Source organism: Canis lupus, chromosome 24 (genome assembly GCF_003254725.2).
Source record: "Canis lupus dingo isolate Sandy chromosome 24, ASM325472v2, whole genome shotgun sequence".
Classification (NCBI taxonomy): Eukaryota; Metazoa; Chordata; class Mammalia; order Carnivora; family Canidae; genus Canis; species Canis lupus.
This window is the reverse complement of record NC_064266.1, coordinates 34,307,892-34,324,788: the sequence shown is the minus strand read 5'-3', so window position 1 is coordinate 34,324,788 and position 16,897 is coordinate 34,307,892. Positions and strand designations below refer to the sequence as shown.

General features: G+C 45.4%; 1 protein-coding gene across 3 annotated transcripts in view; it reads right to left on the bottom strand.

The window, feature by feature from the left end:
- The window catches only part of EYA2 (EYA transcriptional coactivator and phosphatase 2), a 262,669-nt gene that overhangs the window by 46,659 nt on the left and 199,113 nt on the right, over nucleotides 1–16,897 (bottom strand). The window lies entirely within an intron of this gene.

Here is a 16,897-nt window from a genome sequence, read left to right as displayed (position 1 = left end):
TCCTGATGGGCTCACATGTGGCCTAGGCTGTGTCTCCCCGTGGGGTCAGGGTGATGATGCCAGATAGCCTCTAAGATCATATTTCTAGATGTTCCCAGTTTCTATTTGCCCTCTTTAGTACTGCAATCTCCCCCAAATGTCCCTGCAACTGCAGCTGTGCTCAGCATTGCCAGATCCAGGAATGGCAGCAATAAAGGGGAATCCGTTCCAGCCTTTCTGCTTCCACGGAGGCCTGGAAGGCTGCAGGGAAGCAGCTTGGACTATGCTATGTAAAACCCACTGGGAGAGCTGACATGTTGGTTCTCTCTTTATTACAATTTTCTGTCTAGATGCTGTCTTACTCCTCCTGGTACATGCAATAACACTGTTATCTCACCACAGAAAATTAATTATAAAAACAAGCACAAAAACAAAACCCCATCATGGTCCATCCATAGTGTGGAAAACTAGGCTGCCATTAAAAAAGTCAAGTCATGTTAGAGTTACTGATGTGAAACTACCACCAAGATATTAAGTAACAAAAGCAAGTTGTACCACAGGACAATGTGTGAAACCCAACTGTGCAATGAAAGGGTCCCTTCTCTCTCCTTCTCTCTTACACACATGCTGCGGTAGACTGCATGACAGTTCTCCCATATTTGGGGTCCCTTCCTAGAGAGCTCCCTGTAGGAGGATGATCCACACCAGGGATTGGCACACTACACCCATGGGCCCAACCTGACCTGTTGCCTGTGTATGGCTCATGAGCTAGACATGACTTTTTACATTTTTTTTTTTTAGAGAGATACAGAGATGTGCATGCAAGTAGGGGGAGGGGTAGAGGGAGAGAGCAACTTTAGCAGGCTCCCACATCCAGCATGGAGCCCAATGCAGGACTTGATCTCGTGACCCTGAGGTCATTACCTGAGCTGAAATCAAGAGTTAGACAACTCAACCAACCCAGCCACCCAGGCACCCTAACTTTTAACATTTGTAAACAGTGTATTATCCATGGTTGCTTTTGTGCTTTGAAGGCAGAGGTGAGCAGGAGCCACAGAGACCGTATGTCCTGCAAGGCCTAAGATATTTACTATCTGGCCCCATGCAGGAACTGTCTGGCAACTCCTAATATACACCCTCCCTGTTGAACTCAGATGTGACCATGGGACTTGTGTTGGCTAATGATATGTGAGCAGAAGTTATGTTTCATTGCTGGTTTGAAGCTTTAAGGTTAAGTGCATGCTTGGTCACGCTCTCTCTTCTCACCTCACAAGACTAAATGTTCCAGAGAAAAGATAGTGGGGGTCAGAGCTGCAACAGATCAGAATGGGCAAGTACCATAAAAGAGAAGTAGATGACATCTGGGGGATGCTTGTTACTGCAGCATAACCTCACCTATCCTAACTGATGCACATGGTTCGATGGTTCTCAATTCTCAGTGCACACTGTAATGACTGGGAGCATGGAAAAATCCTGATGCTCAGGCTCTCTCCAGGCCAATAAAATCAGAATTTCTGAGCATGGGTTCCAGGCTTTAGGAGTGTTGAAAGCTGCCCACCCACCTGATTTCAAGGTTATGAGGTAGCCAAGGTTACGAACCATTGTTCTAAGAGGATACACAACACTTAGTAATATTCCTAGTTAATATCCATTAAGTGCTTTCTCTGTGCCGCTTTACACATTAACTCATTAATTCATTTAATTCCCACAAAGACCTACAAGCTGAGTATTAATATTTTCTCATTTTACAGATGAGAAAACTGTTAGGTAACTTGCTCAAGGCCCTGCAGCTAGTGAGTGCTGGGATTGGACCGGGTCATGTCGCACCAGCAGCACTGCTTGTGAGGAGGACCTGGAGGGGCTGGGGTGGCAGGAGGCATGAAGGGGACCTTGTACTGTCACTCCATACACGTCTTCTCCTGTTTGAATTTTTCACCAGGAGGCTGTCTTATTTCTATTGTAAAAATAAATAATTAATGACATAAACCTTTCTCGACCCTTAAAAAAAATGGGGAAAAAATGTAGCTGGTGATCTCAGCTTCACACACACACACAACTGTGGAGAATCAAGCCCAGGAACACAGCCATTAGGTGCAACACCTCATTAGGGCCCCCAAAGCCAAAGCTTAGCACTCCGGGTCCTGGCTGGAAGGCGGGAGGGTAGAGTACTCAACAAAAAATGAAGAAAAAATGAGGAAAACAAACGTTTCAGGGGCAACCGGGGAATTGGTGTGTGACCCGGGAGAGGGTTTTGGGGGGTGTTTCCATACATTAGTCACCCCTCAACCAACTCACTCCTGCATGATTGCCTGTTCCTTCTTGGCAAGGCCATGCACCTAACCACGGATGAGCAGCCCTCTGCACGTTAGACGAGATGCAAGAAGCTGCCCTCCACACTCGTTCGCTGAAAGGATTTATGTAGAAAAATGTCAACTCCCAGGCCAGCACATAAAACAGGAAAAGTAATTATCGCATATGGAATGGTCTGTCTGTGAAAAGTATTTTGTATAGTGAGAAGAAAGCAAATACTCAGTATTGATACAGCTGAAATTACGTCTTATCGATACTGGCAGGATGTGGGGAGGAAGTCTGCGTGTGTGTGATGGGAGCCAGGGTGAGGAAAGAGAGCTAAATTCTCATCTTCTAGTTTGGGAAGCTGGGGAGCATGCCTAATGTGGAAAGAAAAATCAAGAAGTAATAACATAAGCAGGTTACTTAGAAATTTGGAGGTAAGTATCAAAAGAATCTGGAAGGGTTGAAAGTTGTTGCCTGTGGGCAGAAAGAAAGGGTGGGCGTGGGGTCCACTGGGAACGCCTATTTCTCTTAACACTTTCCTTTGTTGAACCATGTGAGTTTTAAACTCTATGCACATATTTCCTGGATGAAAAAGACCTAAATTCAAAAAAGAAGGGAATATACTTACTAAATCCACTTCCCATTGTCTACCCTAGAGAAAAACCCATATATATGAACAAGGGACATGTAAAAAGATGTTTATTGCAGAATTGTTTGTAAATAACAAAGACTGAACAACTTAGCTGTCCAGCCAAAGGTTATTAGAGAAACAAGTTGTAGTATATTCACTCGGTGGAAAACTAAATTCAATGGAAAGAAATGAACCACATCTCCACATATTAACATGGACATATCAAAAAAATAATATTGAGTGAAAGTAAGTTTTCTGAAAGTTATATACTGCATGTTATTGGCATTTACTAGAAACATATAAAATGTTACCACGTACTTTCCAAAGGCACTTATATATTTATAAATATCTGAAAGGATATACCCAGAGTCAGAACAATAATTATTCCTGGAAGGGCAGAGAGGAGGGAACAGGAATTAGAAGTAAGGATGAAAGTGAACTTTTGCACGAGCTGGAATATTCTAAAATGTTTTGAAGGAGAAGGGATTCACATACTTATAATTAAAAATTAAAACAAAATTTTGAGGTGCCTGGCTGGCTCAGTTGGTGGAGCATGAGACTCTTGGTCTCGGGGTTATGTGTTTGAGCCCCAGGTTGGGTGTAGAGATTACTTAAAGATAAAATCTTTAAAAAAATTAAAACAAAATTTTAAAGACATCCAGATGTTTCTGAGGAGAACCTTTAGAATGCCCATCTACTCCTTGAGAATTCGTATTGTTTCAGGTTTTCCTAAAATCCGCTTGCATGCTGCCTGTGGACTGTTCTGAAAAGAGGTGGGACCTCTTTTCAAGGAATTTGATAAAAATTAGCTGTAGAGAGGTGGAAAAGTCTGGAATAGCCCAAGAAAAGCACAACTGTCCCAGGAGTTAAGCAACACAGAGTGTGACCCTGAGCCAGACCACTTTATCCAAGTAGAAAATGTTTTTCCAGGATTGCAAAGACTGAGAAACTAAGAAAAAAAAATTGGTGGAGACTCAGCATTAATTAATGTGAAACACATCCAGAGCGAGGGCAGGATGAAAGCCACCAGTTCTGTATTGTGTTGCCTGCTGAATACGTTCCTAATATATTCCATAAACACGCCACCTTGGTCCTGTTGGCTGTAGTCACTCTGCGGCTCGGAGGGGGATCCTCTTTCTGGTCTAACACGTCTCCCTGTCAAATAAAGCCTAGAATAGGGAAGACTTCACGCCACATTCTTTGGCTAAAAACAGGCCACTGACCCAGTCAAACCCGTTCTGACCCTTCTACTGCCCAAGACTGTGGTGAGGTTTATGGGGACACCTACTCTGGTATGTAGCAAGCCCTCCCCAAGTACTGGTCATTGTCAAAATCCCACTTCCCATCCCACTTCCTCGAACCCTGATGCAAAGAACTTGTTTCTGTAAACCCAGCAGAAACCCCCACATCAGATGGTACTTTATGAACACCACTTCTTAATCACGACACACTCTTTGGATTAAAAAAAAAAATCAGCTTGCTTAGGTTAATTTCCTAAATAAGCAACAGCAGGAACAGATTGTTTTTAAAAAATGATCAATGTAAGTCAGACGGGAGAACTGAAAAAGAGATTTTTTTTTTTTTTTTTCCAAAACAGGTTTCAATTTGTAACTTGTCCATCAAAGGGTCGTGCTGGGGGCTGGTGGGGTTGGGTGGACGGAACATCATCTTTGACTCGAGAGTTTGGGGGTGGTTTTTTCTCCGTGAAGGGATAAATCAAAGGCATTACAGGTTTTTTTTTAAATGCGTCTAACGATCTATGAGATTTCTCAGGGTTCACATTTGACACGGTGAGCTGTGCTGTGTGTGCACATTCGTTTAGGAGGCTCCAAGCCTTAGCACTCGGCCCCAGGGGGGATGCTGTGGACCCTGCTGCAAGTGTGCGGCCTAATTATTACGCATTCTTGGTGAAGTTCTCTAACGAGAGGAGGATGGCGGGGCCTTCCTCCACAAGGGCCACTCTCAGATCTGCCTCATGGATCAGTAAGTCAGTTGTGATGTGTGGTTGTTTCCCAGATGGATGGGATATGGTAAGAACATGAACAAGAAAGTCTTTCCTAAAACGAGTTTAATCCGATGTCAAACCAATGTGAACGAAGAAAACAGCATATGGATTCTGGGAGGTTTTCCAATTCTGAACACAAAAGTTACTCAGGTTCATTAAGATGACAGCTGCTGTTTACTACCAAGTGTCTCCATCGTGCCCAAATTTACAAGCTCCTCCCCATTTTAAGCCCTATTCTTGGAGGTCTACTTCCCAATCCTTATGGATCAGGAGGTAACATTTTCATTTCTAAGGAGTCCAAGTATTTTTTTTTTTTTGAGATTTTATTTATTTGTCAGAGAGACAGAGAGCAAGACAGCGCACAAGCAATGGGACAGGAAGAGGGAGAGGGAGAAGAGATGCTCTGTAGAGCGGGGAACCCAACATAGGGATCGATCTCGGGACCCCAAGATCATTACCTGAGCCAAAGGCAGATACTTAACTGACTGAGCCACCCAGGTGCCCCCGAGTCCAAGTTTTTACCAAAAAGTTGTTTAAATGAATCACAACTGCATCTGCCGGCTATAGAATTCCTTCTTTGAGTTTACTATGTTTTCTGTTTTAAGCATGTTGCTCTTTGGTCGTAGATGGTTCCAATGAGTGTTTCAAAGAAGTGAGATCCACACACTATTTATTAAACTTCACAAAAACCCTTTGAACAAAAGGCAGACACACCCTAATCTTGTCCTGAAACCTTAGGTGACTGTTGTCCTTTGGGTACTTTTGCAGCTGTCTGAGTAATAATATTTACAGCTAATCTCTGAGCACTTTGGAGTAGACGTTAGGAGAGTGGGTTCTCAGCCAGACTGCTTATGACCAAGGCCAGTTCCACCTCTTACCAGCTAGATGACTCTGTACAAGCTACGCAACTTCTGTGTGCCTCAGTTTGTCACCTGTAAAATGGGGTTACTCACCACAGGGTGGTTATAAAGATCAAATGGGTTTTTCAAAGGGCTGGTTATCATCTTGTTAGTGAAAGTTCACTTTAGTGGCCAGCATTAAAAAAAGAAAAAAAAAAAAAAAGAATGGGAGAAATACTAGAGAATCTGTGGCCCACTGTCTGTTTTTGTAAATAAAGTTTTATTGGAACACAGCAATGCCCATTTGTTCACTTAATGCTTATGGCTGCTTTTGTGCTACAATGGCAGAGTTGACAGTCACTACAGAGCCTAGCCTAAGTCTGAAATGCCATTTCTTCCAGAGGCAGCTTTGTGACCAGAACTCAGGTCCGATTTGACATCAGATTCCGTAATCCTCTGGTTATGTCATGCTGCCTGTGACAGCACCTTTGCTCTGAGGAAGTGTCTGCCTTCCATGGTTCGGCTGCGTGACTGGAAAGAAGTGTAATGTCTCCCCTGGAATATCCAGATGTACCAGGCCTAGTATCTGGTGGTCTCCCCTGAGCTGAGCCATTTTAGTTGGTTTCCCGTGGGGTCCCTGCCATGAAGATCTGGAGGCTGTCTGCGCAGGAAAGGGTTAATGCGGCAGGCCTGGGCTACTCAAACTTTGCACCTTCCTAAGAAGGCCCATCTTCAAGCCTGGCCCGTGGTTGGCTCCTGGTAGATGAGCTCCGAATCCTTGGGCGGTGCAATCCTAGTTGATGCTAACAGTGGTGAGTGCCTGTTGTTGTTCTGGGGTGCTGGAGTCGGAGAGGCTGAGGTGCTGGACCCTAATAAGAGCTGGACACCAGGGCTCAGGTGAGCTTCGCTGGCTGGCAACACTTGGCATGACTTGTCACATCCTCTGCCAGCAGAATTCGGTGGAACATCTGGGATCTATTTTCTTTTTTTTTTTTTTTTTTTTTTTTGGGGATCTATTTTCTTTTGCATCTTATTCCATCTGCCTTTTCCCTTTGCTGATTTTATCTATCTATCTATCTATCTATCTATCTATCTATCTATCTATCTAGAAAAGATTTTATTTATTCATAAGAGACAGAGAGAGAGAGAAAGAGAGAGAGAGAGAGAGAGAGAGAGAGAGGCAGAGACACAGGAAGAGGGAGAAGCAGGCTCCCTACAGGGAGCCCGGCGTGGGACTCGATCCTGGGACTCCAGGATCATGCCCTGGGCCGAAGGTAGACGCTCCACTGCTGAGCCACCCATGCATCCCTCCCTTTGTTGATTTTAACCATGTCCTTTCATTGTAACAACCTGTAACTGTGAATATAATAGCTTTTCCGAATCTGGGTCCTTCTAGCAGCTCATCATGCCTGAGGGTGGTCCTGGGGGTCCCCAACACAGGGTCTTCATTAGATACTTTGAAGAAATAGGGCTGCAGTATGATATTACAGAGATACCTAATCTCTCTGCGAATGAACTGTCAAGTCTGTAAATAAGCAGTTATTAATTTTTAGTAAAAATAATACCCATTACTGGCCTCCCAGGAGGATTTCATAGCCTAGGACTGGCCAGAACCAGAGTGACTGGTTCAGGGATGGTCATGTGGCCAATGGGAAACCATGAGAACTGGTCCTAGGACATTAGCTACTGGGAAAGCGGCCCCTTCTTACTCCTGGGGTGGCTGAGCAGTTGACCTGAGGCTGGAGGATGCTAGCAGCCATCTCTGCCACCACACTGGCAGGGCTCCCCTGACAATGCACATAGCTTCATACAAAATTATTTGGGGACTGGATCCCACTGTTCCTGAAGTCTGTTTCTGGTCATAATTGGTTACACGAACAGATAAAGTTTCCTTTTTGGCTTAAACTAATGTGTGTTGAATTTTTGTCACTTATAATCTAAAATTCTTGACTCTGCTTGCCATCTCCCCATGTCTGTGCAAAAAAAAGGGAGTTCCCGACATTGCCGATGTCCAATGGGCAAGCTCCAGTGATTCTATACATCTGAACAACGACCAAGTTTTGCCAGGCAGCACTTTAGAAAGATTGGATGTCTTGTCTTTGGATGACACCCCTTGACAGCCCCTCCCCAAGGTGATATAAATCAAGATCTGAGTTATTATCTGGTCTTTTTTTTTTTTTATTATCTGGTCTTAGAGCATCAATCCCACACAAGCACTGCCTAGTGAGGCAAATGGCTCCCTGTGAACGGCCACCACAAATTATCTCCGCCTCACAAGATGTGCATGCAAGTGGCCAAAGGCAAGGAGCTCCGAGAAGCAAAAATTGCCAAGAGCATCAGCCATGGAGTTAGAGGGACCCGAGTTCAAATCCTGGGGGCTGCCATTCCTGAGGTAGGTGACCCTGCATGAGATGTTCACGCTCCTTGGGCCTCAGTTTCTTCATTTGAATACAGTCAGTGAGTCCCTCCCAGGAATCTTGTAGGATAATGCATGTGCTGTGACCTGCTCCTGGTGCTTAGGTATTATTAGCAAAAAGCAGCAGTGTTCAGAAGCTTCCATTAGAAAGCTTGGAAATTCCCGTGCAGTAGTTTAACCTGGTATTTTCTAGACCACGGCCATACTCATTACACCTTTGCAAGTTCTGTCCCACTGCAGGGCAACTGTGCTAATTTAACATTTTCCTTTAATTCAGCTCAAATGCATGCAGGTTAGAAACAAACTTGTTATCATGATGTACGTAAATGGCAAATCTGTTCCACTCTTGTTACCGAAGATAGGCAGATCTGTTAGGTCCCTGTGACCACGTTTTCCAGCTACTAGATGCCACCTGCCTTCTCTGGTGCCACTTCAATTCTTCCTTCTGTTCTCGTATCTCCTACCATGTGCTCCAATCTCCTGCCTCCCTCTTGTGAGGCCCCTTGTGATGACACGGGGGCCACTGAATCACATCTGCCATAGAAGGCGGCAGGAAGTCACAGGTCCTGGAGACTGGGATGTGGCCATCTTTCAGGGGCCACTGGCCTGCATCCACATCATGCAATGACACAATCACAAAACGCTGCTATTCTGGGTCCATCATTTCCTATACCAGGTTTTAAGGCAGTGGTTCTCAGCAGAGGTGGCACATCCTCCTAGAGAGTAGTTTGGCGGTTTTCGTGGTCATAAAAATTGGCCGGGGGGGAGGCAGGGGTGGGATGAAGTAGTGGTATTTGGGAGTGTGTGATAGGTATTGTGATTTATAATAGGAAATATGTATTTAGTTTTTCTCCCTTTTCCTGGCACAGAGCTCCTAAAACCTGGAGTTTCCTAAGTGATGAGAGCACTAAGGATGAACTGGGTGTCTTGTTATTCAGAACCAGTCCCTTGGACCACAGTGAGTTTACGTTAATGAGGTGACTCTTGGAAAGCTCCTAAAGATGGGGGCTGATTGCCAGGGAAACCAACAAAGGATTAGAGGGCTGGAACTTTCAGCCCCGCTCCCTGACCTCTGGGGAGAGGGGAGGGGGCTGGAGGTTGAGCTCAATCACCAATGGCCAATGATTTAACCAATTAGGCCAATGTAATAGAGCCTCCATAAAAATCCAGTTCTTCTAGTTGTACAGAATGGCTCCTGATTTTCCTCTCTTAAGGCAAATCTTTTATTATTGTTTTAAGATTTTATTTATTTATTCATGAGAGAGAGAGACAGAGAGAGAGAGAGAGGCAGAGCACAGGCAGAGGGAGAAGCAGGCTCCATTTGAGTTTTTTAAAACTCAAATGCATGCAGTTTAGAAACAAACTTGTTATCATGACATAAATGGCAGGGAGCCTGACGTGGGACTCAATCCCGGGACTCCAGGATCACACCCTGGGCCGAAGGCAGGCGCTAAACCGCTGAGACACCCAGGGATCCCCAAGGCAAATCTTTTAAATGAGAAAGAAGCAGGTACATGTATCAGGTTCCTTCACTGTGTTTTCTATTGTGCTCAGGCACATATTGAAATACATAAGGTTTTTAAAAAATCTCTTTTCATTATGTTACATTTGCAATATTATATTCCTTTTTTTTTAAACTAGTGAGTCATGGGTGGGCTGTATTATTTAGATTTTTCATTTTAGGGTAGTAAACGAGGCATCTTAAGTTATTTATTTTAAAAGAGGCTTTGAAAAAAAATTAAAAAATAAACAAAAAAGGGTTTTGGATGGGGTGATCAAGTTGAAATCTGCTTTAGGAAAATCTGGCAGCCAAAGTAGTGACTCACATTCTGATGCCAAGTGGAACCACTCTGTTGACTATCCCCTACTGAGATAGGGAAGCAGAAGAGACTCCATTTTAGAAAGGCTCCATCTGCTGTGTCTTTGCTAGGCCCCACTTACTCATGCTGTACGTCTCACTTGGCATCTGAGTAAACCAAAGAAGCCACGTTCCTGTCCCAGCGGGGAAGCCTGAAAAGTGAATCATCCTCTGAGTTTCCTCCTAGGCCCCCAAACACCTGATAACAACTAAGAACCGGATCCCGAGCTCGAGGACACTGGCTTCGAACACACCTCAGTAGACACTGGCATTAACACCCCTGCCTTCGGTGGTTTATGAAGTAACACCTGTTGTTCACCTGACTCTCACCTTAGATGGGACCCTACCCCGGATTCCCGAAGGAACATCTACCCTGGAGCCTTTTCCAATGCAAACCCCAAACCCCAAGCGGCGGGGAGACTCACCTCTCCTTTTCGGAGTCTCCCAGACACTCTGTCCACTATACTCTACCACTCGCACTACAGTAAACTCTGCTCTCACTTCCTCCTGCCTCGGGTTTGATTTCTATGCTGTGCAAAGCCAAGAAGTATCTTGGCTGGTCCCGTGGGATGCCCTCTGGGTCCCTGGGCCCGGCCTGGCTATGTCCCCTCAATGTGTTTCGTGGCAGTCTACTCTCTGGGTGGGGGTGGGAGGGAGCAGAGCCCAAGTGGCTGCAGTTCACAAATGCACCTGACTGCCTCAGGACTTCACTTTGTCCTTATACCTCAGTTTCCTAATTTCTTCAAAAGTGAGGGATTAAGAGATATTTCCTCCAAATACTCATTATTAGAGCCCTCCTGCTTTTTGAGTGCCTGCTATGTGCTGGGCCCCATGCTTAGTGCTTTACGTTATTTCCAAGGGGCTTTTAGTCCCTCAACAGGAGAGGAAGATGTGAGGGAGGAAGAGCTCAAGTGCATCTGTGTGTTGGGCTACATATATAGATAGTTGGCTTCCCATCTCCCCCAGATCTGGGGTCTATGAGGCAGCCAGAGTGACCTTTTTAAGACAAAAATCAGAGCTGTTCTTCCTCATTTACAATCCACTAGCTTCCCCTGGCTCTCTGAGTAAAGCTAACATCTTTTATTGGCCACGTCTACTTCTCCTCCCCAACCCACCTCTCTGCTCCCTGAATTTGCCAAACCTGCTCCTGCCTCAGGGCCTTTGCACTTGCTGTTCCCTCTGCCTGGAATTTCCTTTCCCCAGGTGCTTTCATGGCTGGCTCCTTCATGACATTCAGTTCCCACTTTCAGTACCGGGTAAGTCTTCTCTGATCATTCCATCTAAAGTAATTCTGATGCCAACTGGCTTACTCTACATCCCTTGCCCTGTTGCAGTTTTCAATAGCATTTATCACGATCTGAAATGAAATTTCTTATTTATGATTTTTGGTGCCTCTCCCTCAGCCAGAAGGCAAGCTCTGTGAGAGCTACTGCTGAGCCTGGAACACAGCCCAGTAAACAGCAGGTGCTCAGGTAAGTATTTTTTTCAATGAACGTATGCGTGTATGTGAGCTTTACATAGATGACCACATTTCCTCCTCAAATCATCTTTTCCCTGTTTTACAGATAAATCAAGATGCAAAGCAATGAAGTGACTTGTCCAGGGTCACAAGGCTAATAAGCAGAAGAGCTGGGCTGCAAACTCATGACTATCTAAGAAAGTCAAAATCTTACCCACTTTACTCATGGACTACATCTTCATAGGAACTAATATAGCATAAAGTATCTTATTCCAGAAAAGAGGCTTAAGGCAGATTATAATCAGCTTTTTCTTTTTGTAAATGCCTGATTTAAAACTGTTGATGTCTACTTTTAATGAAATAAATGGTTCGTTTAATTAAATTACACTTGCAAAGTTGGGAGAAATGACAAGCAGCTGCCATGTACAAATCAGCCCCGACTCTTTCCTCAGGTCTCAGGCTGGCTTGCCTTTCTAATAACTGCTGGGCTTCAGAGAGGATAAAAGGAGAACCCAGGGGTGGGAAGGGATCTCCCCTTATTGCCTCTGAGCATTTGTGCCTTTCATTTCCTGGACTTGATATGGAAAAGCTAAGTTCCCCGGTAAATCCCTCATTTCTCAGCTGCCCTCCTCCCCACCCCCAAGGCCAGGCTGCGGGAACCAGACACCTTGGCTGAGATTGGAAATCAGATCACTTGAGCCGCCCCTGAAGGGCTCCGAATCCTTTCTTTGCCCCCAGCCTTTTCCCTCACTTATTGGCAGCCCATAACTTTTTAGGATGTCATTGGAGGAGTCAAAAAGGAGGTACGCTGCGGAAAGATTCATTTTGGTCACCAGCTTTAGGGCCTCATTAGTGGTCCATTACTGGTTATTAAATGTAGTGCTCCCCAAAGTAGTTTTCAGAAGCCAACCAACCAACAATTAAATAAAACCAACTCTGTGCATGCTGTCCTGTTCTCCCAAGGACCCATGGTCGCGGATTCTCAGGTGATGTGGTGTCTCTTATGGACGGCCAGTCCTTGGACACGAGGATGGGGAAGTCCGTGGTCCTTGCTGCACGCTGCTGGGATTCTGACATCCTAAGTGTTTAACCCAGTTCCAGGCTCTGAGCCAACCCAGTCCCACATGCAAGTCCTCCTGGACTGCTTGCTTATCTTTCCTGCTCCAGACACATCTTGGACCGCTCCCAAGGCGGAGGAGTCTTGGTGGCTCTAAACAGGCACCTGGGATTTCTGAATACTTCTCTTAGCGCGAAGCTTCTAGGATGGTGAAATGAGTTAACCCTGCTTCGTGCCCCTCAGGAGGCATTTTCTTAGAGAAACTTGTGTAATAGATGTCTGGGGATTTGGGAAGAAGTCTTCATAGACTCATGCAAAGTTCTTCAATAGCTAATGTTTGGTTGAGAGCTCTTGGCACCTTGCATGTGTTTCTGAAAAACCTCTGGTGGCATGGTCAACAGTCAAAATCGCTAAGATAATTAATATGGTTAACTAATTAAAACCAATGTAAATGAATCCACTTATTAGGTTCCCTAAAGAATGACTTTTGTGTGTTTACAAAATATCTCTAGAATGAAAAATTTGAGGATTCTGTAAGTCGGGATTTTCATCCTTGGCACTGTTGACATTTTGAGCCAGATCGTTATTTGTGGTGGGGGCTTCCTGTCCATTGCAGGGGTCTGGGAGCAACCCTGGCCTCTACTCATTGCGGGCCTGTAGCACCCTTCACCCAGTTGTGACAACCAGAAATGCCTCCAGACTTTGTTACATGCACCCAGGAGGCAAAATTACCCTCGGTAGAGAACCACAGCTCTAAATTATTCAAAAATAATGAAAAGGCTTAGTCCTGAGTGTCAATCAACTTTGTATTTATAGAGTGAGTAACCTTATTAATGAAACTAGCTTCCTAAGTGATGAGCTAAATTAAATAATAATAAAAAAACCCCTAAATCTCCCAACCAGCTGAGCGAAAAGGTGCCACTTTCCTATCCCAAAGGGCAGTGGGACTTAGTAGTTGAGAACCACTGCTGCAGCCAGACACCTGCTGGCACACCTGGGATCTGCCCTGCCTCCTAGAAGGTGTGTGACTCTGGGCACGTCCCTGGGCCCTTTTCCTGTCTGTGGGATGTGGGGAGAACCTCAGCACCTGCCTAAAGTGATGGTGAGTCAGTGAGTGGACACAGAGAAAGCACTTGAGATGGGTGCCAGGCTGGGGACATGTACACTCCCCGCCCCCCCCCCCCCCCCCCCCCCGTGGGCTCATCATTATTATTCACAGAATCACTTCTCTGGGGTCTCACTGGCCACACCCAGCATCACTTCCACCACCCTCCCAGCTGTCACTTGAAGGGAAGACCAGGGGTGACAGGGTCGGGGGTGGGGTGGGGTGGGCGTTGAGGGGGGTGGAGAGCTTGGCCTGGCCTTTTGCAGTCTCAGACTCTTCCTCTTTTTAGCACCCAGACCGCTGCTAGCCAGGCTTGTGTCTGGCGGGGACTCTGTCTGGGCTTGCAGACTTTTGCTGCAAAAGGCAGACTTGCCCACTCCGGAGACAGCTCTCACAAATACAGGCAGCCTGCCACCTGCATTCACCTTGCTTTTTCTTCTGTGTGGATCACCCTGACATCCCAAACTTCGGGACAATGCACTTCGGCACCTATTTTGGAGCCTCTCCTCCTCTTTTAAAGGAAAAAAAAAACCCACAAACACACAAAACCAATCAAAGCTATCACACCATGCAAGCCAACTGGGCCTTCAAAAAAATCACTGCCAAGTAGCTGTTTACAAGCTGAACAAATAATTACCCTGCCACAAGGAAGAAAAGTATTAATTAAAGCTATTCATTAAACCAGCCTCACTATTCTGTGGGGTTTATCTCGTGGAAGTGTCAGCCAGAGGTTAGGGACGGATTAGCACACAATGGAGGGCTTTGCCAGTTAAATCTCCTCCTTGTGGTTTGCTTTTAATAATAAAGTTGTCATTAAAAGAAAGAATTTAATGATTTTAATTGGGTTTAATTACTTGGAAACTCCTGGAAAACAGATCAGCTTGTTTAAAAGAGGAAGACAAGAAAATGATGGTTGTAAAGAAAAAATGGTTTGATTCACATGTTTAAACAGTGAAGTTAAAAAAAAAATAACACAACAACTTGGCTTCTTTGGCAGTTTCATAGGAGAACACAGAAAATAAAAAAGATCTTAGCTCAGCAAATGGGTCTATTTGCACTAACAAGAACGTCACCAAAAAACCCGTTGGATAAATCCCGTCACCACTGAGTCACAAAAGAGCCAAACTGACTACAAATGATTAAAATCATGTTCAAATCTAAGAGAACAAAGATGTCTAAACTGGTTCCTCTTAGGAAGTTTTCAGCAACAACTCTTTGTTTTTATCCTTCGAGAACTGCTCTTTCGGCTGGAGATACCGAGCAGGTTTTAAAGCATTTTCTGAGGACACAAATTCAAAGGCAAAAAATCATAAATAACTGGATCTGGATGTGGAGCAGGGGGCCCACTGTCCTGATCTGCCCAAACAGAGGGGTTTCCTGGGACTTGGGGTTCTGAGTGCTAAAACTGGCAAAGTTCCAGACGGACCCTGGGAGGTGTTCATCCTAAGGTGAGTGAGCCACCATCCAGGACCAAGGGCCATCTGACGGCATGGGAGACCAGGGCATTTCTGGAAGTTCACACAAGCGCTCAGGACAGGGCCTGCCGCCCAAGAGCCGACTGCTCCTGCCCAGCACCGATGTGTCCTCAATGCCAGGAGTCTTCAGCTTCTCATTATTAGCAGGGTCGTGCGACTTCAGTATATTGTCCGCAGAGAGGACATCCTTACACAACCAGCAACGTGCTTCTAAAGACACGGTTTCTCAAAAGACATGTATTTCTCCATTTATTGTTATTTATTATATTTTTCGTTTACTCTATAAAGATTGTTTCCTACGTAGCAGGCTCAGTTCACTTTCTCATGTACTAACTCACTGAATCCTCCCCCAGTGATGCTATGAGGTGTTACTGATGCTACTACGCCTATGCTACAGAGGTGGAAACTGAGGCACAGGGAGGCAAAAGGACTTGCCTGAGGTCATATGGCTAGGGAATAGAGCCGGCTTTGAACTTGAGCAGTCTGGTTCAAGAGCCCGTGGTCTAGACCAGAGGCGAACTTTTCTAGACCAGGTGAACTTTTCCCTTCCCTTCCCTTCCTTCTTTTGATTATTTATTTATTTATTTATTTATTTATTTATTTATTTACAAGACCCCCTCCCCACCCACACACACACAGAGGCAGAGACACAGGTAGAGAGAGGAGAAGCAGGCTCCCTGCAGGGAGCCTGATGTGGGACTTGATCCCAGGACTCCAGGATCACACCCTGAGTCAAAGGCAGACACTCAACCACTGAACCACCCAGGTATTGAACTTTTCTATAAAGGGCCAGATAGATAGCAAGTATTTTAGGCTCTGTGGCCCATATGGTCTCTGTCACTACTCAACTCTGCTGTGGCAGGACAAAAGCAGCCACAGGCAACATGTAAATGGATGGGCATAGCTATGTTCCAATAAAACTTTATGTAAAAAAAAAAGGGGGCGGGTCAGCGTTGGCTCACGGAATGGATAGAATTTGCCAACTCTTGTTCTAGAGCACTATGCTATCCTGTCATTTTGCTCTCAGTGACAGTCCCTTGCTGCAGGGATCCCACATGGGGGAGCATGGGGGAGGGCCATGCAAAACTAAAAAACCATTTCATTTCACCTAGTGACAAGTGTTCTGAAGAAAAGGAAACATGAAGACGTGCTGGAGGGTGAGAGAAACAGAGAGCAGGACTGATTGACGGTGTGTGTTTGGGGGAAGGCTACTAGAGGTGGAGTGGGCAGGGAAGGTCTCTCCGAGGAGCTGACGCCTGAGCAAAGACCCCAGTGAAACAAAGGAGCCGGCCGCGGGATGCTTAGGTAGCAGGAACAGCAAGTGCAAAGGCCACGAGGCAGGAGCAAGGTCTGTGTGCAGGAGAACACAAGGAAGGCCGTGCAATGAATATATTAAGGAAGTGGGAGTGGGAGGCAAGAACTGTGGGATCATCAGATGAGGCCATAAGGAGGAGTCTGAACTTTATTCAAAATGTGACTGGAGATCAGAGACTGGCTTCAAGCAAGAAGAATGAAATGATCTGATTTACAACCAAAATAGATCACCTGGGCTGCCTTCATGACCCAAGTCATCCTATGCAGCCAAGAACCTGGGGAGGTAGGGATTGTTATTATACCCATTTCACAGATGACGGTCTGGGGCTTGTGAATCCCCACTGTACTAACAGATGGAACTCAGCCTCAAGGATGGGTCTGCTCTGATCCTGTCCCTTCCTCCCCCCGTCACTCAGCCCTAGAGGACTTGGACCGTCATCTCTCAGCCCAAAGGTTTCTTTGTG